At 39.0% G+C, this 25,699-nt stretch overlaps 1 long non-coding RNA gene across 3 annotated transcripts in view; it reads left to right on the top strand.

Annotated features, from left to right (window-relative positions):
• The window catches only part of LOC145712975 (uncharacterized), a 126,775-nt gene that overhangs the window by 5,235 nt on the left and 95,841 nt on the right, over positions 1-25,699 (top strand). For all 3 annotated transcript variants that reach the window (XR_014135865.1, XR_014135866.1, XR_014135867.1), the window contains one exon: positions 2,680-2,716. This is a non-coding gene — a long non-coding RNA (uncharacterized LOC145712975). The remainder of the gene's footprint in view (positions 1-2,679; positions 2,717-25,699) is intronic.

Genomic DNA, 25,699 nt, shown 5'->3' with positions numbered 1-25,699 from the left:
AAAGAGTTTCCAGGAAAGGTATTCTGTGACATAACCTTCTGACTGTAACCACGTGTAAGACATCAACACAAATAATAAAAATTTCATATAACGCAGTTGTGTTAGAGGCACCCCAATGACACCCAGATTTGATTATTCACTAGAAGAGCTCACAGGACTCAGCATATAGTTGCACTCATGCCTGTGGTTTGGTATGGGGACAGGCTAGAAAGGCCAATCAGCACAGAGAAAAGGTGCATGGGGTGAAGTCCAGAGGAGACCAAGCGCAGGCTTCCGGGAATCCTTTCTCTATGGAGTTAGCAGGATGTGCTTAATTCCTCCAGCACAAAATTAGGACAGCGCAAGTGAAATGTTGTCTGCCAGTACGAGGCTTATGGATACTCCGTGCCCGAGGCTTTCATCAGATGCTAGTCACATAGGCATCTTCTCCTTAGCATATCCCAAAGTTCCAGGTTTCCAGAAGGAAATCAAGTGTACGGCCTTAAGCACATTGATTTTACCAGCACTTAGGCACAGTGAGCCACTCTTGACCAGGTAGGGAATGGTGGGAACCCTCCTTAAATCCAAGATCCCAGTGAACAACCAAGGGCCAGTCATTCAAGGAGATGTTCTGAGGGTAGCCATCTTTGGCCTGCTGGATGAAACCTGTTCTGTATAGGAATTATAGCCCTGACTTAATATTTGGCGGTGTCTTAAAATTTTATTTTAATAGCAAGTAATATGATGGTTACCATGGTACTGGTTTCAGTTTCATCATCCATATGAAGTAGGTATTTGTACAAAATTTACTAGGGCAATATTAGGTCATTATAATCTTCTTTGATGTGATTAAGCTTTCATTATGATTCTTAGATACGATCAACATAATGATTTTTGATTTAAAATTAGAATAAAATCTCTTAATTATATGGAAAACCCAGGTTTGATTCCTATAGTGCTGAGTCCCTGTTTATAGTTATATTTGATCATATTAACCAATTGTTTTCTTTCCTAAGTATACAAATAACTTCTGTATTTTTGTATTTTGCTTTATGTATTTTCATATGCTTCCATATGGGAGACAGTACCCCTTTGTGTTACTTTGATCTCTATTTTAATTTTCAGGGTGACTGTATCATGCATTAATATATGGCAAGAGTAGCTTCAATGGATACCGTGTTTTGTTGTTGTTGTTTTTTACATTTAATGAGCCTTATTGTTACAGCAGTATTAAGTTCACAGCAAAATATAATAGAAAGTACAAAGAGTCTCCATATGCCATACCATGCTCCCGTACACGCCTAGCCTCCCCTGTTGTCAACATCTTGCACGATAGTGGTCCATTTTTATTAGTATATATTTTTCAGTTCCTTTAGTTTTGAGTGACAGAGCATGCACACGTGTGAGCAGCAAAGGGGAAGAGAGAGAGGGGAGAAAGAATCTTGTGCTGTCAGCACAGATCCTGATGCAGGACTTGATCCCATGAACTGTGAGGTCATGACCTGAGCTCAGATCCAGACTTGGACGCTGAACCAACTGAGCCACCCAGCACCCTGACAACAGTGGTGCATTTTATACGGACACTAACTCATCATTTTCAGTCAAAGTCTCTAATTTGCATTAGTGTTCAGCCTTGGTGTTATACATTCTATGAGTTTTAACAAATGTGTAATGATGTGAATCTACCTTTGTGGTATCGTGTGAAAGAGTTTCACTGCCTTAAAAGTCCTCTGTGCTGTGCCCCTTTATCCCTACATTCACCCCAACCCTTACCTCCATAGTCTTGCTCTCTCCAGAGTGTCATATAGTTAGAATCATAGAGTGGATATCTTTGAATGTTTAGAAAATTAAAAATCCCCGTAATTGAATGTAGGCATTCAAGATATTCTTTGCCCTTTGTTTTGTTTTGTTGCTCATCAGTAGAGGATCTGATGATATATGCCTTCCATGAAAAAAAGCATGATTTCTCTAGATGTGTGTCACCTAATGGGGAGGGTTGAGAAAAATGACTACATAGCATTCACATTGGGGTCATCCTCCTCTGTGATGTACGGTGGGACTAGATAGAGTCTCTAGCAATGGAAGGAGACAGTCTCAAGAGGTTAGAACTTTATCAAACTGGAATGCCAAATCCTTCTTCCTTAACTTCCCATTGGAAATAATGCCAGGGAGAGTCTGTTTGCTATGGTTTGGCCATGCTGCAAAGTACAATAGCTATAGAGCACACTTTGTGAGGGGGTGTTTCATCCTTAAACTGAACAGTGTGTACTGAAGGGCTGGGGAAGTTCTGCCGTGTTGCAGCAAAAATAAACATACTCTCTTTTAACTCCTCTAGTAGTGGAAGTCCAGAAAAATCATGCTAGTTTCAGCTTGACATTGTCAGCTTAGGATAAACATTCACCTAACGATACCATTTTCCTCCAGCGTCATAGAGTCGGTCAGTGATGGTCATTGTAAACATCAGTTCACCTGTAGGTGTCAAATTCTGATAAAACCCATTCTTGCTTTTGGTCAATATAGAGGAGAAGGTAAGATTTCTTAGTGCTTTAAGCCTACCAATGGTATAATTACCATTCAGTGTAGTGTGGTTTCCAGGTGTGGTCCCAAAGCAATACTTTTTCACAAATCATTAGCCATACACTTGTAATTTCCTATATTTTTCGATTGTTGATTTAACATGTATTTTGCGTTCTTCTTTAGGAGCAGATAAGAATGCTGAGGAAGACTCTATAACCAGGTAGGATTTTTATGGATTTGTAAAAATGACATTTGTTGGGGCACCTGGGTGGCTCAGTCGGTTAAGGGTGTGACTCTTGATTTCAATTCAGGTTTGTGAGTTCAAGCCCCACGTTGGGTTTTGTGCTGACAGTCTTCTTGGGGTATCTTTCCCTCTTTCTGTGTGCACTCACTCTCAAAGTATAAAGGAATGAAATGAAATGAAATGGAAAATGAAAGGAAAGGGAATTAAATGAATGAACTGAAAATTATGTGTTTCCTAAGGGAACGCAGAGAACAAAAGCAGTTGTTCAGTGTTCTACCCTGGACGAGACACTATATCCTATGCATAACATCTGTTAAGTTATATAGTCATTGCATAGCTTTGCAAAGTAGCTGTGTTATTGTAGCATACTTTTTATTACTTTGGCAACTGTGGTTCAGGGCAGTTGATTACTCGCCCCATGATTCCATAGTTAATGAGTAGCTGAGGGGTTTGCCCGTCAGCCTGTGTACCTTCCACATCCATTCTCTGGTTCCTCAGCAGCACTGAGATGAAGACACAGATCCTAGGGCAGATCAACTCAGAATGTCAAAGGTAATGATGTCGGAAGTCTAATTTAGGGTTTTCTTAAGAAACCAGGTTAGTGCAAGCATTTGCCCTTATATGTTTGACCACTAGTGCTCACAAAAGTATTTAGTGCACTGGTAACTAGTCCCTTGTTTTTACCATCAGAGGTTTTAGGGTGGATGTCATCTATGGCCATGGTGTCATGGCTTTTATATAATAAGCAAGATCTCATCAGGCAGCTCCTTAGATGTGGTGATATCCCCTCTTCTTGAGACAAATGAGTTTTCTGTAAGGGAAGGATATCTAGTTGTAGACCATGTTACGTTAATTAAATTCAGCCTCTGTTTTGAGGATATTGCTCTATGATTCTCTGTTGCCAAAGTTCCCAGTCTGGTTTCCCTTTGGGCCAGTACCCTTGACTTGTTCTAGGAAGCTTTTTCTTTTTTTGGAGATTTTTCTTCCCATGACTTTTCTGTACTGTGTTTTGCCTTTTTACTTTCTTCTCTGGTTTTCTTGGTATTTCTTTTTCTCCATTAATTATTCCACTTCTGCCACCTAAGGACTCTCCATTTTTCCAGAGGCCAAATCAAAAGCACTTAGAATCTCAGGATGTAGGGAACCTCAGAGATTAATTCATCAAAATATCATCTGGTACTTCAACCTATGTTTAACCTCCTTGCCCAGTGATTGTTTACATGGAGAATTTGAAACTCAAAAGAGATTGAAGTGACCTATTTGGATATGATAAGTGACAGAAATGAGATTTAAATTTGGGTTCTTTTCTTTCTTTCTTTCTTTCTTTCTTTCTTTCTTTCTTTCTTTTCTTTGTTTTTTTGTCTTCACCTTGCAGGCAAATGTTTTAATAATAGAAAGCTGGGGAGTGGGTCTAATGAATACAATGAAGGAGGGTAAGAATCGAATTAGCAGAGGAGACCAGGTTTCAAGAAGAACAACCCTGAGCTGGATAGGAATAAGAGTTTTAGAAAAGATGTCAGAATATGGGGGTTTATGCCAAGTGAGATAAAGGTGAATGAAGGACCCAGGATTAGGGGAGTTGCTTAGAAAGGCATATTCAAATAGAGAGTTCAAGAGGGTCCTGACCAGTTTTCTGCTTTTGTGTCTGTTGGTTTCATTGAAGGTGCGAGCATACTTCAGATTTTCTGTTGAGAGAGATTGAAAATCATTTGAGCTGCTGGGAAGTCTGTTTACAGCAAAGAGAAATAGGATATCATCTACTTGCACCCCCACTTAGGGAGGATGGCTTAGATCCTCTCAAGGAATTGGGGGTTGGATGTGGAGATTCTGAATTACAGAGATGTATGGCCCAAGGCAAGCTGTGTCCTCACTCCATCTCTATTCCTAAATCTGTGATGCCCTTCCCATGTACCTGTAGGGCTGGGCAGGGGTAGGACTGACTTGTCAAATCAGTAAGGGAGCTTCATCTGGATAGGTGATAACATGCCTATGTTGAGGTGACTGTGTGGATGACTGAGACTCCCAATTAGCTTGTTCTCCAGGAGCAGGACATGGCTCCTACCCTCGGTCATTTGAGCCCATCCTTGTTGTAGGAGTCTGTGCCTTTATAGGCTAAAGATTGAAAGGTTGGAGAATGCCACTGAACCATGCCGAAGAGTGATGGAGGAGTGGGAGCTCATAGGGAAGAAAATATTCAGGCAGCGAATAGAGAAATAGAGGCACAACTACCGGGACCATTTTGATCGCAGTCTCTCTCTTTGGGTAGCTGAATGCCCCTGAAGGCTTGGAAGTTGTTGCTAGTGATTATGGACCTAAATAAGGCAAGACCAGTGTAGGAACAAAGTTGGCCTTGGGAACTTTTAATCTTTTAATCTCTAGTTGGTACTTCCACTCATAACATAGAAACCTTGACTTTGGTATATTTACTTAAACGGAGGTCTACCTGACACACAATGTAATGTGTGATGCAACAACTCTGGATGTTCCTCCATGCTCGCCATAAGTGTCGCTCCCATCTGTTAATGTATAATGCTATTACGGTATCACTGACTAGATTCCCTATGCTATACCTTTGAGCCTTGTGATTTATTCATTTTATGAGAGGAACCCTGAACTTCCCTCTCCCCTTCACCCATTTTGTCCATCCCCCCACCTCCCCTCCCTTCTGGCAACAGTCAATTCTCTGCATTTATGGGTCTGTTTCTGCTTTTTCTCTGTTTGTTCATTTGTTCCCTTGTTTCGATTCTACATAGAAGTGAAATCATATAGGATTTGTCTTTCTCTGTCTGACTTATTTCACTTATCCTCATACTGTCTAGGTATATCCATGATGTTGCAGATAGCAAGATCTCATTCTGGTTTATAGCTGTGTAATATTCCATTGTGTGTGTGTGTGTGTGTGTATGTGTTTGTGTGTGTGTGGTCTGTTCATGTATTGGTGGACACTTGGGTTGCTTCTATATCTTGTCTATTGTAAATAATGCTATAATAAAGATAGGGGTGCATATATCTTTTCAAATTAGTATTTCCATTTCCCTTGGGTAAATAAATACCCAGTAGTGGAATTACTGGATCCTATGGTATTTGTATTTTTTTATTTGTTGAGCCCCCTCTATACTGGCTTTCACTGTGGCGATACCAATTTACATCCCATGACCAGTGCACAAGGGTTGTTTTTCTCCACACCCTGAGCAACCCTTGTTGTTTCCTGTGTGTTGAAACTGAGCCATTCTGACAGATGTGAGGTGACAAGTCATTGTTGTAACTTTTATATATTTAATTTTCAACCATTTCAGAGAATTCCCTGCCTGTCACACTTGGTTTTGGAAACTCAGACTGGGTCTTTCCTGGAGATTTCACAGGTTAGGAGAGGTGGAGGCAAAATAGCGAACTGAAAGCTATTTTAAAACAGGGTCCAAATTTTGAAAGACTTGTACTCTGGAAACCGTAAAACACTGATCAAAGAAATGGAAGGTGATGGAAAAAGAAAGACTTCCGATGCTCATAGATGAGAAGAATACATATTTTTACAGTGTCTACACTACCCAAAGGAATCTACAGATGTAATACAATCCCTGTCAACATACCAACAGCATTTGTCACAGAGCTATACAAACAATCCTAACCGTTGTATAGAACCACAAAAGACCTTGAATGGCCAAAGCAATATTGCAAAAGAGGAAAACTGGAGGGATCACAATCTCAGATTTCAAGTTTTATTCCAAAGCTGTAGTAATCCCAACAATATGGTGGGTACTGACGTGAAAAATAGCCACATAGCTCAATGGAATAGAACCGGAAACCCAGAAAGAAATCCACAACTGTATGGGCAGGTAATCTTCCACAAACAGGAAAGACTATCCAGTGGGGAAAAGGCAGTCTCTTCACCAAATGGTGTTGGGAAAACTGGACAAGCCACATGGTAAAGAATGAACCTGGACCAATTTCTTTACCATAGACAGAAATAAAATCAAAATGAATTAAAGACCTAAGTGTGAGACCTGAAACCATAAAAAAAATCCATGAAGACAGCACAGGCCGTCATTTCTCTGACTTTGGCTGTGGCAACATTTTACTAGTTATGTCTCCTGAGCCAAGGGAAATGAAGCAAGAATAAACTATGGGGACTACATCAAACTACAACGCTTTCACACAGTGAAGGAAACCGTCAAAACTAAAAGGCAACCTCTGGAATGGGAGAACAAATTTGCAAATGTTTTGCAAATCCAGTGAAGGGTTAGTATCCACAATGTATAAAAAATGGATACAAGTCAACATCCCGCCCTCCAGAAAAGCCCAGTTTAAAAATGAGCGGAAGACATAACCAGACATTTTTCCAAAGACAACATACAGATGGTCAACAGACACATGAAAAGATGCTCCCCAAAACTACAACGAGATACCACGTTCACACCTGTCAGAATGGCTAAACTCCAAGACACAAGAAGCAAGTGTTTGCGAGGATGTGGAGACAGAGGAAATCTCTTGACTGTTGGTGGAAATGCAAATGGGTGCGGACCCTGTGGAAAACAGTATGGAGGTTCCTCAAAAAATTACAAACAGAACTATCCTATGATCCAGGAATTGCACTACTGGATTCTACCCAAAAGAATACACAAAGATGAATTCCATGGTACACACGCACCCCTGTGTTTATCGCAGCATTATTTCCAATAGCCAGCACAAGCGTCCATGGACAAATAGTGAACGAAGAAGTCCTATATGTATGTATGTATATATGTATGTGTGTGTGTGTGTGTGTGTGTATGTATATCGATACACAAACACACACACACACACACACACACACACACACACACACACACTGGAATATTACTCAACCATAAAACAATGAAATCTTGCCATTTGCAATGACCTGGATGGAGCCTTAGAGTAGTATGTTAAGGAAAGTCAGGGAAAGACAAATACCATATGCTTTTACTCATGTAGCACTTAAGAAATAATGAATGAGCAAAGGGAGAAAAAAAAGGGAGAGACAAACCAAGAAACAGGCTCTTAACTGCAGAGAACAGATGGTTCCCAGAGAGGAGGTGAGTGGTGGGAGGGGTGAAAGAGGTGATGGGGATGAAAGAGTGCCCTTATCGTGATGAGCACGGGGTGAACATGGAGTTGGTGAATCACTATATTGTACAACTTAAACTAATATAACACTGGATGTTGCTATTACTGGAATTAAAATAAAACTTAATGAAAAAACCAGAGGCCAATTTTTAATTATACCAAGAAACTTCGTTGAATAAACAGATAGCTGACCTTTCCCTTAATTTTTTCCTTAAAGCACTTTTTCGACTCAAAGGTAAGTTACCTAAAACAGAGTAAATTAAAACACAAAAACTTAAAAAAATTAAAAATAAAAATAAAAAGTTTAACATGAAGCAAATTTTGCCCATGTAATCAAATTATATGAAATTAGTGTAACTAATTTCTACAAGATCTAACCGATGCTTACATTTCAATTAGTTCTATTTATGCAGGCAATTAAGTACCATCATAAGGCCTCGCCACAGCAGAAAAAGAAACTTTATCCCTTTTTCTTTCAAACACCCCTGCGTAAGCAAATAAAAAACCTGTTCAGTATATTCCTACAATTTTGTGTGTGTGTGTATTTATTTTTATGTCAGAAATAATTACCTGGGTTATACCTTTGTATCTGTTGCCTCATTCTATTTCTTCTTCTAAGATTCAAATACACATATGCTGAATCTCCTTTTCTGCTTCCACATCATTTTCTCTAATGTGTTTTAACATTTGTATTCATTTTGATAAATGCCACCCACTTTTTCCATTTCTAGCTTCCCTGTCCTTTATTTTGTTTTCCAGTCTCTACTGTCCCTTGTGATCCTTCTAATTTCACCTTCGTTTCAGCGATGGTTTTATTTTCTTACCTTATTTTTCTTTCTGCTCAATCAGCTTACATTGCATTTTCTCATGTGGCTACACTCTCTCTTCCCTGACCTCTTCTATCACTGCTTTGTGCTCTCAGTGCTAAATACTTCCAAAAAGTGTTCTAAATTAACAAAATGGTTGGACATGATTTTCAACTCCCTTACAGAAGTATTTTTTCTGTTGAGTATGCTTTATCTGTCCTTGGTTTTTCTGCTACTTTCTTCCTTTTTGATTCTGGAAAGGTAGGAGTGGCCTTCAGCTGAAATCCTTTTGTTAATTCATCTTTAAAGGAGGTTGGGGGTTTTTTGGATAAGCTATTGGTAAGAGGTTCATGAAGAAGGCCATAGTGACTCCAGTTCCTGACCAGAAAAACTTTGTCTTGATTCAGGGTTTTCCATGAGAATCTTTTTTTTTTTTTTTTTAATTCTCAACAGCCACTGGAGACAAGCAGCCCTGAGGTTTTCAGGATGCAAAGACATCTCTTCCCCACTGATACAGAGACAGAAAAATGCCAAAAAAAAAAAAAAAAAAGCCTGTTTGGCTTCATCTCCCCAACTTCTTAGAATCAAACCAGGTACAGGGAAACTCCTGCCATCAGCTTTAAAAGCCCAGGTTGCTTTTGCAAACAAGGGATTTTGGTTTTGCATCTCAGGGTGGGCCTCTCGGTTTCGTGAAGCATCTCTTGCTGGTTCCGAGCTCTATAGCTGTGGTATCCTCGCTCCACTTCCCACATGCAGCCTGCTTATTCTCGCTGCTTTTGGCAGACATTCCGCCTATTTTGTGGCCTAGGGTTTTTAGCTCTCTTCTAGTTTAGTGGAATACAGCGTATGTGTTTTAGTTTTTCCCTCTCTTTGTTGTTACTCTGGCCGACTGCCAGAAAGGAAAAAAAGAAAACGCAACTTTATTGTACCATCCTCAGACTCAAAATCTAACAAATATGTTAAAAGGATATTTTATACAAGACAAAAACTTGAGTGTCTCACATTACTGAAAGATAAAAGTATGCTTTCCTTACTATTTTATTGGTAAGATACTAATTTTCCACAATGCACTAATTTTTACCAGGTCATTATAGCAAATGGGCTAATTGCTTTTATTTTAAAAACTCATGTGTATGTTAGTTATAACCTAAGGCAGAAAATAATCTGATGCCTAAATGTAAAAGATACTTTTCAAGACCTAGGGCCCATCTGGGGAACAAATTATGTATATACTCATCAGTATGCCACAATCTCAGTATTTGTTTTTAAAACAGAAAAAGTCTTTTTAATAGGAAGGACAACACATAATTTATCAGACTCCCCAGATTCTAATTGCATTTGAAATGAGGACAGATGGCTTTATATTATATGTGGATCATTCCCTTAGTAAAATTTTAACTCTAGGCAAATTTATTTTCCTGCGAGTTACTACCCTTCTCCTCACTATCCATTGTTAGGCACGTTCTGAGTGAAATGAAGTTTTACTACCAATTTTTTAAAGGAACAAGTAATATATAAAAGCCAAATTAAAATAGATTTTAAGTTACTAGTGTTTAAAAAATTTTTTTAATGTTTTTATTTTATTTTTGAGAGAGAGAGGGAGACACAGAATCTGAAGCAGGCTGCAGGCTCTGAGCTGTCAGCACAGAGCCCACCGCGGGGCTCGAACTCACGAACCATGAGGTCATGACCTGAGCCAAGGTTCGATGCTTAACCGACTAAGCCACCCAGGTGTCCCTAAATTACTAGTGTTTTAAATGACTCCTTTTCACACACATAAAAGTAAATCAGTAAATGTTAATATGCCACACAAAAGCTAAGTAATGCTTGGTATAAGTGACTAAGCATTTAGAGGCACTTTGAGTACATATTGGTAGAAAGAAACAAAAAAGAGACCTCCTCCTTACAGAATTGTAAATAAGAAATGTAGATGGAATGATGGGATTTGAAAAATCACTGTTTGATAACCACCATAGTTAGAATGACAGAATGACACTTCATAGTAGAGAAATTTGGCATATATCACTTTAAGTAACCTAAATCCCATCACAGGAATGGTACACATATCCACCATGCTCTGAGAAACACTTTGAAGAATTCCTGTCAAAAAGGCATAACCTGAATCTAACCATGAGGATACTCTGGACAAATGCAATTGAAAGATATTCTACAATGTAACTGACCTGTAAGAACTCCAAAAATGTAAAAGCCATGAAAGACAAACAAAGACTGGAGAGAATGACTGGAGAGAAATTGTGTGTCATCCTGGACTGGATCCTGGACCAGAAACAAAACATAGTTTTTTTCTTTTTTTTTCTAAATAAGACATTAGGGAGACCATTAATGAAATCTGTCTACATAGAGTAGAATTGTATCCATCTTCATTTAGGAAATACACACCAAAGTATTTAGAGGTTAATCATGTCTCCAGTTTTAGTCTCAATTAAAAAAACAAAAAAAAAAAAAAACCAAAAAAACAAAAAAAAAACAACCCAAGAATACTGGTATGTGTATGTAAAGGAAGAATGATAAAGCATACGTTTAAAGCATAAATATTAATGTTTGGGGTATGCAAAAATTCTTGTACTATTTTTATAAGCTTTCTCTAAGTATGAAATTATTTAACATTTGAAAAAAAAGGAAACAAAAATAAATCCACACACACAATAAATGAAAACATATAAAGCCAGTTAAGAGAAACTCATTTTCCCTAATAATAATGCTAGGATCGTATTTACTACATTCTGCTCATCAGATCATGAAATTTTAGAGCTGTAAGAAAAATGTATTATCGCTCTGAAAACAGTGAAGTTAAAGGACTTTCTCAACATCTAGACAACTGATTCAAGGCAGAGCCAAGACTACTATCCTGCTCTGACTCAGCTCTTTCACATCCTGCATGCTGTCTCTTGATACTTTTCTATTGTCATCTACTCTCTAAACATGTGACACACCAAAATATTTAGCTCTCTTTTCTCATGCATTCTAGTAAGCTAGTGTAGCAAACCACTTTCAGGCAATCTAAATTTCATTTTAAAAAGCCACTTAGGGGGCGCCTGGGTGGCTCAGTCGGTTAAGCGTCCGACTTCAGCTCGGGTCACGATCTCACGGTCCGTGAGTTCGAGCCCCGCGTCGGGCTCTGGGCTGATGGCTCAGAGCCTGGAGCCTGCTTCCGATTCTGTGTCTCCCTCTCTCTCTGCCCCTCCCCCGTTCATGCTCTGTCTCTCTCTGTCTCAAAAATAAATAAAACGTTAAAAAAAATAAATAAATAAAAATAAAAAAAATAAATAAAAAGCCACTTAGGTATTAGTGCTTCTAACAATCTTTAACAACTAATATCAATAAACCTGTTGAGTTCAGAACATATGCAGGATACTGTAGCAAACCAGGAGATCATGACCTGAGCCAAAACCAAGAGTTGGATGCTTAACCGACTGAGCCAGCCAGACACCCCTAGAAAATGATTTATATTTATTGTCTTTGAAGACTTTATGTTTATGTAACCAGCATATGAAACATATAGGACTCATGAGGTATAAACATAATGCAACTTTATTTTTGTCTCCCTTTGTTCCCTTTAAGTTTGTGGGTAAGAGCAAGATCTTCCTCTGCCCCATGAAAACTCAGACAGGCTATGTGACTTTTGTGGTCATTAGCAGGTAGGACCAAATCCTCCAGTCAGAGTTAAAATGTCCATGTCCAGGTCCATGTAATTAACAAAACTGGTAACTTGATTGAGAAATTGGGCTACTATATCCACAACCTCCTCTAAAAGAACATTCACAGTAGCCAGCTACACTCCCTTTCGTGTTTGCCCATCACAATTTCTGCTGGTCATTTCACAGTGACACTCAAGACAGCCCAAACTGAACAATAATGATACGCAGCTTTCTTTTAGATAGAAAAAATATGTTGTAACGCAATATAAGCCATCTTTCATCTCATAAATACTGAGCTCCTTTTACATTCTCTTGTTTGGGACTACAGTAATAATAATTGGCAAAAACAGACCTAAAGCACGACCTTGTGGAGCTGGAGTCCAGTAGGGAAGACAGGCATTACTGGCTAACAACAGTAATAAAAACAAATGTCAAATTATCGGTGATAAGGGCCAAGAAAGAGAGATGCAGTGAGGTCCAGGAAGGCAGACTCAAGGAGGTGAAGCTTAAGCCTGTATTGTGGGTAGAGAGAAGCCACCTTGGTAAGCAGTGTTGGGGTAGAAGAGTGACCCAGAAAGAAGGAACAGCATGTGAGAAGGCTCTGTGTCAAGAGAGACACTGGCTAGAGAGGTTGTGTAGGGGAATTTCTGAAATGTCTTATCTAAGGAGTGGTATAATCAGATTTATATTTGAAAGGGTTACTCTGCCAGGGTAAAGGTCAGATGGCACGCAAGAAGGCCACTTTTAAGGCCAAGGTAATACACCACGTAAAAAAAATGGTACTCCCTCAGATTAGGGTAGAAACTGACAGAAGAATTCAAAAGATTTTCAGGAGGTAAAAATTTCAGAATTCAGTGATACATAGGATGAGAGATAAGCTAGCACATTCAATGATCGGTGGTACCAGTCAGTGAAAAGGGAACGTACAAAAGGACTTGGGGCAGTCAGGGGGGACATCCAAAATACGTAAACATCTCATATAACTCAATAATAAAACAAAACAAGAAATAGTCTGATTTTAAAATGAACAGAGGCACTGAACAGACATTTTTCCAAAGAAGACATACAGATGACCAACAGGTACATGAAAAGAAGTTCAACACCACTCATCACTAGGGAAATGCAAGTCAAAGCCACAGTGAGAAACCTATCATCTCACATCTGTTAGAATGGCTATGAACAAGAAGACAAGAGATAACAAATGTTGGGGAAGATGTGGAGAAAAGGGAACCCCTGTGTACTGTTGGTGGGAATGTACATTGGTGCAGTCGCTGTGGAAAACAGTATGCATTTGGCATTCTGCATTAAAATAAAATTAAAAATTAAAAATAGAACTACCATATGACCCAGCAATTCCACTTCTGGGTATTTATCTGAAGAAAACAAGAACAGTAATTTGAAAAGATAGATGCACCCCCTTGTTCACTGAAGCATTATTTATAATAGCTGAGATATGGAAACAACCTAAGTATCCATTAATGGATGAGTGGATGAAGAAAATGTGGGATAAGTATAAAATGGAAAATTATTCAGCCATAAAAAGGAACAAACCTTTCCCTCTGCCATGACGGATGAGACTTGAGGGCACTATGCTAAGTGAAATAAGTCAGAGAAAGACAAATACTGCATGATCTCACTTATATGTGGAATCTAAAAACTGGTGACTTCAGCGACACGTGTTGAGAATACTTCTGTTGGGCAGAGGCTAAATGGGAATGGATTGGGCAGTACGTGGAAGGTGAGAAAATGGATGCTGTGACTTCAAATCATCTCTGAAGGAGTTTGAGTGTGGAGGAGAGAGATACAGAAGGATAGCTGGAATGGTGTATGAGAACCAAATATAGTTATTTTAATGAGGGAGTCTTTAACATATTGAAATGCTACCAGGAGGATTCAGTGAGTAGAGACTGATGTTACAAGATGGAGAAGGAGTTATCAATACCATAAAGAACTGGAGGAAAAAAAGAGGAAGATGGAATCCAAAATATAAGTGGGGGGACTGGCCGCTGACAAGAGAGAAATCGAAGTTTGGAATGGTAAAAGGAGAGGCTGGTGCATTGGGAGGAATAGAATGTGAGGAACTTGTCAGAGCCAGTGAAGTTCAAAGTGCTGGAAAGTGATGACCATGTGATCTGGAATAATGGGCGGTTGTGGTCAGAGGGTAAAATGCCATCCCTTCTGACTCTGGAGGTGAGGTTAATGGAATATGCCCTATCTCATTTCCTTAAGACCCATAAGGGGCTTTACAGGCTAAAAAATTATGTTTAAAAGCCAGGCTTCTTCCTCTGCTTTTTGGTTCATAACCAATCAATCAGAACCTTTCTTTCCACCGTTTTGCTGTCAAAGTAGATGTTAAATATTCTGAGGATGCTGTCCAAAATAGCGTAGAAAATGTCAGTGTGAGACTTGCAATAACCCAGATTCGATTCTCTCAGAACTAAAGCCATCTAGTTTTCATTGTAGGTGGAAAAATGTATTATTAGTCTGTTTCCAAGATTTCCACAAGAAAAGCACAGTCATTATGTTAATATAGTGGGTTGAGCTTTTATAAAATAGACTTGGAAAGCCTAAAATATACGAGTATATAATTAATCTTTGCATTATGCTGTTGAGCTCTACAGAAGCTTCCCACACCTGGCACCAGGAGTCTTCTACCCAGAAGAACTCTCCTCTTCACGTATTCATCTCCAGATTTGGTGAGAGCCATCCTCCCAGGCACTCACTACAGAATACTCATTATACTTTGTGAGATGGAACTTAATGGAAGTCAACACTAGTAGCTATATCTAGAGCTCTTGTTATCAGCACTATTATATGACCACACGTCAGTCCAAGGCAGCATCCCCAGGCCCCACTTTGAGCACAAAGATTTTAGACTGAAGATTTCTGTTGAATGCCTCCATTCCAGGCTTCTGAGCAAGTACCATATACAGTGGGTCAAAGGAAATCCAGTCACATTTGGTGACTGGGTGGAAGAGGTACGGAGGGAGAGACAGAGAAAGGGAGAAGGAGAGGGAGAGCTATCGATTTTGGGTTAGGAGGCTCTGAGTCCAGAAATTGTTCTGAATTCAACCTGCCCACCATTAGGCTCACCCATAAAGGTAAACGGCTAAAAGGAACAGGAAATACTGGAGAGTAACAATAGGTCACGTATGTAATTCTCTCCATGAGACTTTCCTCCTAAGATGAAGATCTCCAGACTTAGATCTAGTCCTCAACCATAATTATAAGCTGTGCATTTTCACTGCATTTAGTAATGTAGTTCCTCCTGCATTGGGAACATTGGCCTGGGGCCATGCTATAGTCTTGATACTTTCCTAGGAAGATCTAGTGGACACAGGTTACATTTAAAATCTGCCCATAAACCTTTTCTGTTGGTAATTGCACCTTATATGGTCCATATAATTCTTACACAGCTGCCAGTCAAATGGGCACATAACCCAGACCAATCAATGAGGGTCCTTTATAGGAATACCAGGAGAGAGACTAATGGCTTCTGGTTTGAGGGCTGTGAATATCATGAAAATCTAGTGCTGTTGGGGCAAGCTTTCCTGGAACATGGACAGATATGGAGGAGGATGAGGACAATACAAAGAAAAACAGAGCCAAGAGTGGAGCATCTATATGGAACTGTTTGAAGTCATTCAAGTCCTGAACTTTTAAGTCTCATGAGTTGATAAAATTCACTTTTGCTTAAGATAGTTTGCACTGGGCTTCTATTACTTCCAACCAAAAGGGATCAGACTGACGAAGAGGAGGAAAACACGTGGTAAAGGGAGGGAGAGGAGAGGAAGTTCCCAGAACTAGAGCTAGACAACAACTTTACAACAGCATTTAGAACGGGAAGATAGCTGGTTCCCCACTGGGATCCCTTCCTTTGTCTTCTGTAGACCCAGGATGGTATGCTAAACCAGAATATGTTAACAGAGTCAGGTCGGAGCTGAGATCTCTTCCTTCTCCTTCCTCAAACACCTTCAGTATGCCTCTCACTTACAAATAGCATTGCTAGGAGAGCTTCACTCTAAGCACAGCTGACATTCCTACTGTCTTTCTCATCCTGCCTGTATTCTCAGCCAACTCGTACCCTTGGGCCAGACAGGGAACTCCTGGCCAAGATCACTTTATATCTGACTTCTCCTCACATAACCCAAATTAGGTTACTGAATGCCCGTTCACTTGCAAAATGCCCAGAGACACTCCTTTCCCTCCCACTGCAATTCCAACCATGTATATTCCACCCCTGTAACCAAAGAGGCTTCCATACACCATCGTAGCATTTGCCTTGACAGCATTTGTGAATTCTCATTATGCACACACTTAAGTGGATCACAGCATTTGTATACTAAGGAAAATATAATTTAAAAATGACATGGCCCTTGTATATATTTGGGCAACATTATCTCCTCTCTAAACCTTTTGAGTAAATTATAGACCATATCTGATATTATTTATTATTCTCAATTAGATACGTTCGGACACTTTCTCACTAATCTAACCTTACTTAAATGGAACCAACCACACTTCACTCCCTCTCCTCTCTTTACCAGGACTGGACCATTCAATACCCACAATTGACAGTAATCGCACATAATCACATTTCACCTATGCAGCCCTTTCTGTTTCTCTGGCACAAGCTATTAGTTCATCCTCTGATCCAGAAAAAAAAAAAAAAAGAAAAGAAAACTCAGAGAACACATACTGTTCTGCCCCAAATTATTTTGAGAGTGTAGTAAATAGCTAATGTTGTAAATTATTTTGAGAGTGTAGTAAATAGCTAATGTTGTCCTCAACTACCTCTAAAGAATGAACAAAATAACTAAGAAGGTTTAACATGGCCCAGATAAGGAAATACAATTTGACAAGCACCAAAACAACACTTCACTAGTGACTTTTACATATGGGCTACAGTATTGGCCTTAACCACCACATGCTATAATATTTGAAGATCTATAATTAGGCAGGAAGATTAGGGATTCTTTGTCAGAAGAGGCAGATGTTTCCAAGCTCTGAAAAGCACAAATTGCTGGTCCCATCTCCCTTAAGTTTTAAATCTTTATTATTCCTTCATTCATTTTACCGACATATATTGAGAGCTAACATCAGTCACAGAGATGGATAAAACACATTCCACATAATAAGTTTACAACATAATAAGTCATACAGGCATGCACAGAAGTACTCAATATTATTGGTCATTTTTTGAATTAAAGCATTAAAAATCCAGGAGGTAATATCTAGCACTTAAATTACACCAAACACAGAATGGTATTCTGGAAAGGTGAGGGTTTTTTTGGCAGGAAGTAAGCAAGTTTGGGGACACACAGGTATGCAGAAGTCTAGGTAACTGATACCTCCACAAAATATATTCAGAAGCATAGAGATCTCCTCTGCATCCAATACTGCTCTACCTTAGGTTCAGAGCCTTGTAAGACTGTTCGAGAGTAAGATCCTGTCACCGCACCCATTCTCATAACAGCCCCCTATTTCAGTCTGGAGATTACTCCTCCCTCAATCTAGTCCACGTACTCTGGGTGGGTTCTACCACTGCTCCACTGGTGGACCATATGTCTCAGATCCACATTCCCCTCTCCATGGAGCTTCGTTCTTGGGTGGGCATATGTGTGATTCCCAGATCTCTCAGTAAAGGGTCTTGTGTTCCCGCTAGGCTTAAATCTTGAACTCATCTGAGTCTAGAACTGATGTAGTCATTTTGCCATGAAGAGGGAGACTCTAAGTCCCAGTGGCCATGACAGGGAAGCTTGCATATAAAGCCAGCCCAGTGCAAGGCAGAGAAGAGGCATGGAGGGGCTGGATGTCAAGCCCTAATGATATTGAGCCTAGAATCCAACTGTCCTGGAAGCCAGGTTATCTGTGGACTTTTCAGTTGAATGAGAAAATTTCATTTCTGTTTTATGTCCTTTGGAACAGTTCTAACACTTGTAAACTAATGTGGAAAACAATTATAACAGACCTGCTTTGTCAATGCCTTCTCACCATCTTCTGGGCCCTATCCAAGGTCACCAGGGCTTAGAGTCTAACAAGGATGTCACAACTTCAAGTTGCTTTAAAAGCAACATCATAGAAAATGTGATTGTGGAATGTTTAGCCCAAATCTATTTTGTAGGCGTTTTGAGAAATCCCAATTTTATTTATTGGATAATCTACAAAAGCTAGCAGGAAGCAATTAGATACAATATACTTTGATTATTGGTCTTGGCCATCCAAACTCTTAAATGCATTAGAATTATGGTAACAAAGACAAGACATATAGCCAGATCCTGAAGCATGTAAATAGATTTCTAGTATTTATTGCTTTTTAGTAGCTGCTTTGTAGTCATAGATATGAGTTTGTATGAGAAAATGCTAATAAAATTGCCAATATGAGGCTTTAAGTTTGAAACTTACTCTGTAATTTAACATTTGTGAGCAAAATTACTGCAGTGTTCCACCTTATTCATTAGTCATTCCCTCCACATTGAAGCTTTGTTGCAAGCAATGAACATTACAAATCTTATTCTACCTACAAATTCTTATTTAATGCAGGAACTCTAAGTCTTATAATCTATGAGCCCATATTTGAGGGAAAGTTATAACCAAACATCACCCAACAGCTTGTAATCTTAGAAAAAAATGTAAAAAATGAAAAACAGCAGTGTCAAACTTTAAAAAATGGTGCCATCTTGTGGTTATAAAGGAGTAAAAATAAAAATTTTATCTTCCTTTTTTCAATATTTTAAACAATCATTGCCAAAATCAGGCCCACCTTAAACAATTATTTCCCTCAGTGTTCTGAAATACCCAGATAAAGACTCTTGATTCCTTCTTTAGAATATTGTTAATGTGTAGAATTTTCCTTGACAATCAGATTCGTTGCTATCTCAGCCAGGAAAATCTAATTTCCTGAAAAAATAGTTCCCATGATTATACTTTGATCTTTGAATCGGAGACAGATCTAAATCCCAAATGCTAAGGTAATGCACTCATAGAAAAAAGCTCTAAAACAGTTTTTAGGCATTAACATGGTAATCAGCAAATGTCTTTGAGAGATGCTTCCAAACACCAGAAACAGCATGTGATTTGATTTTTAAGAGTCCATGAAAGTGCAGGTTGACTTCCAGAAAACACAGTGCCGTAAGAAGCGTTAAAATACTTCTTCCCAGAAGTATTTGGATTGACCAAAGAGATAAGATGAGCATGAGCCAAAATATCCCAAATGCCCCACATCTTATATGCCAGACTGAAGGAAAATGCCAAGAGCTGACTCATATGCATCCTTACTTTGAATACAAAATGGTGCCAGGAGAAGCAGAAGCAGACCTTCCTCCACATTATAAATGCAATCTGGTACATCCATGGGCACATCAGTCCATGAAGACTCTAAAGGAATCTCCTCATAAGTGATAATATTTGGGTGATATGCATTTGTGCTAGCATAAAGGACCTCCTAGTCTAAGTTGATATAGGAATTTAAATAGCTATGCTTAAATTTAATAATATACTTCAATAGGAAAGACATTTGTACTTTATAGGACTAGGAAGTAAATATACACATTTGCACTACTTGCTTGGTACAATTATTGATGGGAAAAGTGAGAATAGAAATAGCAGCAGACTCAGGGCACCTGGGTGGTAAGCATCTGGCTCTTGGTGTCAGCGCAGGTCAGGATCTCAAGTTTTGTGGGTTGGGTTCAAGTCCTACATTGGGCTCTGAACTACAACGGACAGGACGGAGCTTGCTTGGGATTCTCTCTCCCTCTCTCTCTGCCCCTACCCATCTCTCTCTCTCTCTCTCTCTCTCTCTCTCTCTCTCAAAAATCAAAAATGTTTACTTACATGTTAGTTCTTAGGCTCACACACATAATTTAGTTGCACTAAATTCTTGGCCTTGATACCTGGTTGAAAGTCAACTTGTAAAAACAGTAAATAATTATCCCCAGTCAAGATGCTCTTGTCCTTTTGAATGAATCCCTTGTTTCAGAAGCACTTGTTATTGAGACGCCAACGGCCCACTGTCTGCAGAGACCCTGTAAGGCTATTAAATACCAGTGTCATTCAGAATAAAACTGTAGTAATCCAAATTCTAAAGCCAATCTCTGCTAGGTACCAGGACCAACCACTATTAGCTTAAGACCAACATCTGTAACACGGGCTATATAGCCACTTCCCTGTGGTCAAAGTGGCCATAACTACAGTGACTCCCCAACGTCAAAATCTCACATTGCCCAAGACTTTAAGTGTTTGCCAGGGGTCATGAGAAGTTAGAAGAAAAAAAAATTATTACAATCCCATCGCACACAATAGGCCACTGCAAACTTCTAAAGACATGAATCCTCATGGCTGACTCTACAAAAGCCAAGTCTGAATATTATTTTCTTCCTGATACACAAACAAATGGATGAAATATCTGTAACTTCCTATGTAACCCAAAGCCGTCAAACCTTAACTAAATATAAAGCTGTCTATATACAATGATCCCAATGGCTTTAAAAATATGCATCAAAACCCTACACTCCAAAACACAATATACAAAAATGGTAATAACAACTGTCTTTAAGTGATTGCATGATGAATGGTTTTTATTTTCTCTCTCTCTTTTTTTTTTTAATTTTTTAACCTTTATTTATTTTTGAGACAGAGAGAGACAGAGCACGAATGGGGGAGGGGCAGAGAGAGAGGGAGACACAGATCGGAAGCAGGCTCCAGGCTCTGAGCCACCAGCCCAGAGCTTGACGCGGGGCTCGAACTCACGGACCGCGAGGTCCTGACCTGAGCCGAAGTCGGACGCTTAACTGACTGAGCCACCCAGGCGCCCCTATTTTCTCTTTTTAACCTCCAAAACTTTTCTATAAAAATTATAATTATTTACACAATCAGAAAACTGACTAACTGCCTTTATAAAGTCAAGGGAGAGACACACTTCCTGCTCTCACCTCCAGAAGCAAAGAGATGGTTATAATTCTGACACGTTCTAGAAAGTGTCTAGAAAATGCAGCCTCCAGATATTGGAATGAGTCTGGATCTCACAGTTGTATCACTGCTAGCCTAGCAGCCTCTATTTGTCCCACAAAATTATGGAGTTTAACATAGAATCCCTGAAATTATAAGCAAAACAAAAGTAAAGCAAAATGGCCAATTATTTGGTTTTTATCTCCAAGTACCAGATAGGCAGGAAGTTCAGGAAAGCCTTGACTGTCTTCCAGAGAGAGTCTTAAGAGAATAGAGAACACGCCCTGGTTGCACCTTCACTAGCTAAACAAGTCCACAAGGTAGGGTTGTGATGATTTTCAATGTAAAACATTAGTGGTACAAGGAGAAGAAATCTGAAGCAGGCATTAAACAGCTGCAATGGTAAAGTCTGTAAAGATACATTTTAAAATAAAAAGAACACATGGCCAAACTAAATCATCTAGCGTGATGAAAAACATGCCTGTGTATGCAAGTACAGAGCCCCCATCCCTGGAACCAACACTTGGCAGTGATTCTCAATGTATGGGTTAAAAAGAAAAAAAAAGTGGGCACCTGGGTGGTTCAGTAGGTTAAGCATCCAACTCTTGGTTTCGACTCAGGTCATGATCTCATGATTCCTGATTTCGAACCCCACATTGGGCTCCGCCCCTGATTTTTTTTTTTTCCTGCTTCTTTCTTACCTCAGATCTCTGCACTTTCTCCATTTACTTCAAAAACTACTTCTCAGGCTCTTTGGCCCTTTCTCAGGCTGGCTGTCTTCTTCTCATCCTTCAGGTTGTTCCTAGTGAAAGTAGCATGTATACATACCTTAATTACTCTGTTGCATTACATTGTTTTCTTATTTGTCACAGTGGATATTACAATCCGCAGTCATCCTGTTGCCTGTGCCTCACGTATTTTATATAAACCCTGCCAGACTCTCTACCCATGAGGTCCTTTATCGTGTTGATCTTCTTCATGCCTCTGTTCCCAATACCTCACATAACAAGTCACAAAGCCAATTGTCAATACATATTTGTTAAATGAAATTAATACACATCCATAAAACATCACTTTTTATTTATAATAAAAAATACGTTCACAATAAAAATCTAAACAGATAATTGGTCTGTTATACCTCAATAAAGCTAGAAAAATATATATCATATACATACAATATTTATACATTATATAAATATAAATTATATATATAATATATATAATATATATGTGTGTGTGTATATATATATATATATATATATATATATATATATATATATATAAAGACAGTTGCATACAAAAGAGTAAAAGGATGTCAAAACACTGACAGTAGTTCTTTATGAGCGTGTGATTTGCAATTATTGACCTTCGTTTCCTTCTTTCCATTCCTCAACTTATTTTTTGTAATAGCAGGTATAATTTTTACACAAAACAAAATTTTAGGGGTGTTTGGGGTGGCTCGGTTGGTTAAGCATCTGACTTTGGCTCAGGTCATGATCGTGTGGTTCATGGGTTCTAATCCCACATCGGGCTCTGTGCTGACAGCTCATAGCCTGGGGCCTGTTTCAGATTCTGTGTCTCCCTCTCTCTCTCTCTCTTCCTTTCCCCCCCTCGTGCTCTCTCTCTCTCTCTCTCAAAAATAAATCAACATAAAAAACTTATGAAGAAAATTTTAAAGGAACAAAAGGAGAACAAAGGAGGAAAACAAAGAAGGCTGTTAATCATTGTATTTTCATCTCCTATAATAGGCATCAACTCTTCAAGGCAGAAGCATTAAGGTTGAAGATACTTTGGCTAGAGGTTCACTCCCATTGCATCCAACACTTTGTCAAAGGAATAAACAAAAAACTGAATTTATCCCTTGCAAAGCAAGGGAAAGAGCTGTCCTAGTTAGGAATGGTCTCTTTTAGCAACGCAGAAAGCTGATCTTCAATGGGATTTTGGACGTGTAAAGATCTACTGACTGTAGAGAGAGCATTTAGAGATTGGCTGGTCTTTATCTGTGATAGTGTAGTTACTGGAGTGCATCTGTTTGGGTTTACTGGCTTCCAGAAGCCTGGGGCTGCCACTGATTGGCTAGTTCTCAGATATGTGCTTATTGATGTAAAGTTGTCATTAATCGAGTGAGACAGATTTCAAACCAGTTCTGGTGGTTAGTTCTTGCCGTAGCCGAAAACAAAGAATAGGAACCACTCATCCTTACTATCCCTTATCCAAATCCTCTCAGCCAAAGCTGCAGGAATTGTCCACATTGCATCACTATTGTTGATTCCCCTTGAAGTGAGGTTTTGTTTGTAGAGGGCTGGTTCTCAGTTCGAGAATCAATCAGCATGATTTTATCCTGTTTTGTCTTCGTATCATCTGTTGATCCATTGGCAGAATAGTGTCTGTGCATGAACATTTAAGATTCTGGACAGCAGATACTGATTATGAGACATATAAAAGTATTATTAAAGAAAAAAAGTATTGGGGCACCTGGGTGGCTCAGTAGGTGAAGTGTCCAACTCTTGATCTCAGCTCAGTTCTTGATCTGAGTTCAAGCCCAACGTTGGGCTCCGGGCGGGGCTTGGAGCCTCCTTTATTTAAAAAAAAAAAAAGGTATTAAAAAAAAGTACCTGAAAGATACTCCAGAACCATGACCCAGTATTTTCCAGCAATGGCCAATAAAACAAATCCCACACCTACCTGAGTCTATTTTGGTATCAAGTTGCCTTTTTATTTCTTTTTTCTTAAAATGTGGCTTGTTCCATCTTGCTGGCGGTGTTAACCCAGGTACGATAAAGTGTGCTGGCAATGGCAAAGACACCTTCCAGTTTAAAAGAACGCTAAAGCTGATACTAAGATCTATAATATCTTTAGCGAAAGACAACACCCGGATTCAGTGTGCCCCTGAGCATGAGCTGCATTGTCTATTAGGTCTGCTGACATCAAGGACAAATATTTGATGACTTCTCCAGTTGCCCAGCTACATGGATGGAATCAGTGTGCTCAGGAGTCTGTTTTTCCTTTTATTGCCTATACCTCCAGGGAAGATTTTGTCCCTTTACATCCTTTGTAAGGAGAGAGAGTCCTCCCAAGAGGTTGGGAGCCATGCACTTGGAATGGGCTAACTATTAGCTCCATATAGAACAACTAGTTTTGGCCCTGGATTAGCATTGACAAGTCTGGTTTCTCAAAGGAAAGAGAACCTAGAAGCACACTAGGGAGTTGATCTTTTGTGTCAGTGTTGTGACAAAGTCATTGTTATATTACAAGGATATTTATATCTATTTCTTCTAATGTGAGAATATCTTTCTTCACTTATGTGTTGGTCATTTTGATGTAATATACCTTCATACTATGCTCAGTTAGTTCTAGGCATGAATATTTTTAACTTTTGTTCATTTAGTTTGAATGACTCATGGTCTCAAATGTCTGATTTATAGTACTGCTACCAAGAAAACCACCAACAATGGTTAAGCCAGTCTTTATCAATTTGAGCCATGGTGTGTACATTAAGATCATTGTAGCAACTGTCTTTAATGTTATCAAAAGGCACAAGTCCATCCTTTCTTTTTTTTTTTTTTTTTTTTTTTCATCCTTTCTTAAGATTATATGTTATTGTTATTGAAAATCATTTTAGTAGTAGATTTGGCCATTGTTTGGGGTTTCCAAAACTTGGCATGGGAGATATATCCAATAATTCTTCAAATGTGCTGTGCTAGCAATAGCTTGGGAGAGCCAAATGATCGGATTATGTTGGAGGGTGCCAAGAGTACCTGGAAATCATTCCAGCAAGTTTCATCGAAAGTGTTTCTCAGGTGTCTTTTGCACAACATCCAATCACTCTGTCTTACGTTATGCACAATGTATCAAATAACTGGCAAGGAAAATACATCTGTCACTGTTGATGAAAGGACTGAGTGTATAGTCCTTTACAATACTTACCTATATCAGCTTGTGAAGGATTGAAACCAAGTATGGATAGAAATATTATCAGTCTCATAGGGAAACAATCCATGATTTGCTGAGAGGAGGAGGCTAAATGTGACTGATAGTTTAGATAGTTTGGCTTTAATATCCCATTTGTTCCTTTTGTTTTTCTAATCAATCAGTGATGATAAGGCCCATGAAGTTTCTAAGTAAGAGGCAAAACCTTGCACAATTTGCAAATAACTGTCCCAGTAAAATGTGTACCTATCAATGGATAGATAAGTCAGAATTACCCATGTAAGATAAGGGACATAAAATCTGATACTTTTTACCCTTGGAGAGTACTGTGGCCTTTTTACAGGGGAATGTTTCAGTACGTTCCTCCCCACCCCCAAATATATATTGCATGACTAACAGATATTCAACACCTATAAAAGGAGGAAATTGTAGGAAATTCATTTGGAGATGCTCAAGGGGTCTCTTAGACATGGTTCGAGTCCATGACTCACAATTCTCTGCTTTTCCAGAATTGTATCGGTTTACAGGTGTGACAT

The sequence above is a fragment of the Panthera onca genome, chromosome D3 (assembly GCF_046562875.1).
Source record: "Panthera onca isolate mPanOnc1 chromosome D3, mPanOnc1 haplotype 2, whole genome shotgun sequence".
In the NCBI taxonomy this organism is placed as follows: Eukaryota; Metazoa; Chordata; class Mammalia; order Carnivora; family Felidae; genus Panthera; species Panthera onca.
This window is presented reverse-complemented; position numbering and strand designations above follow the sequence as displayed.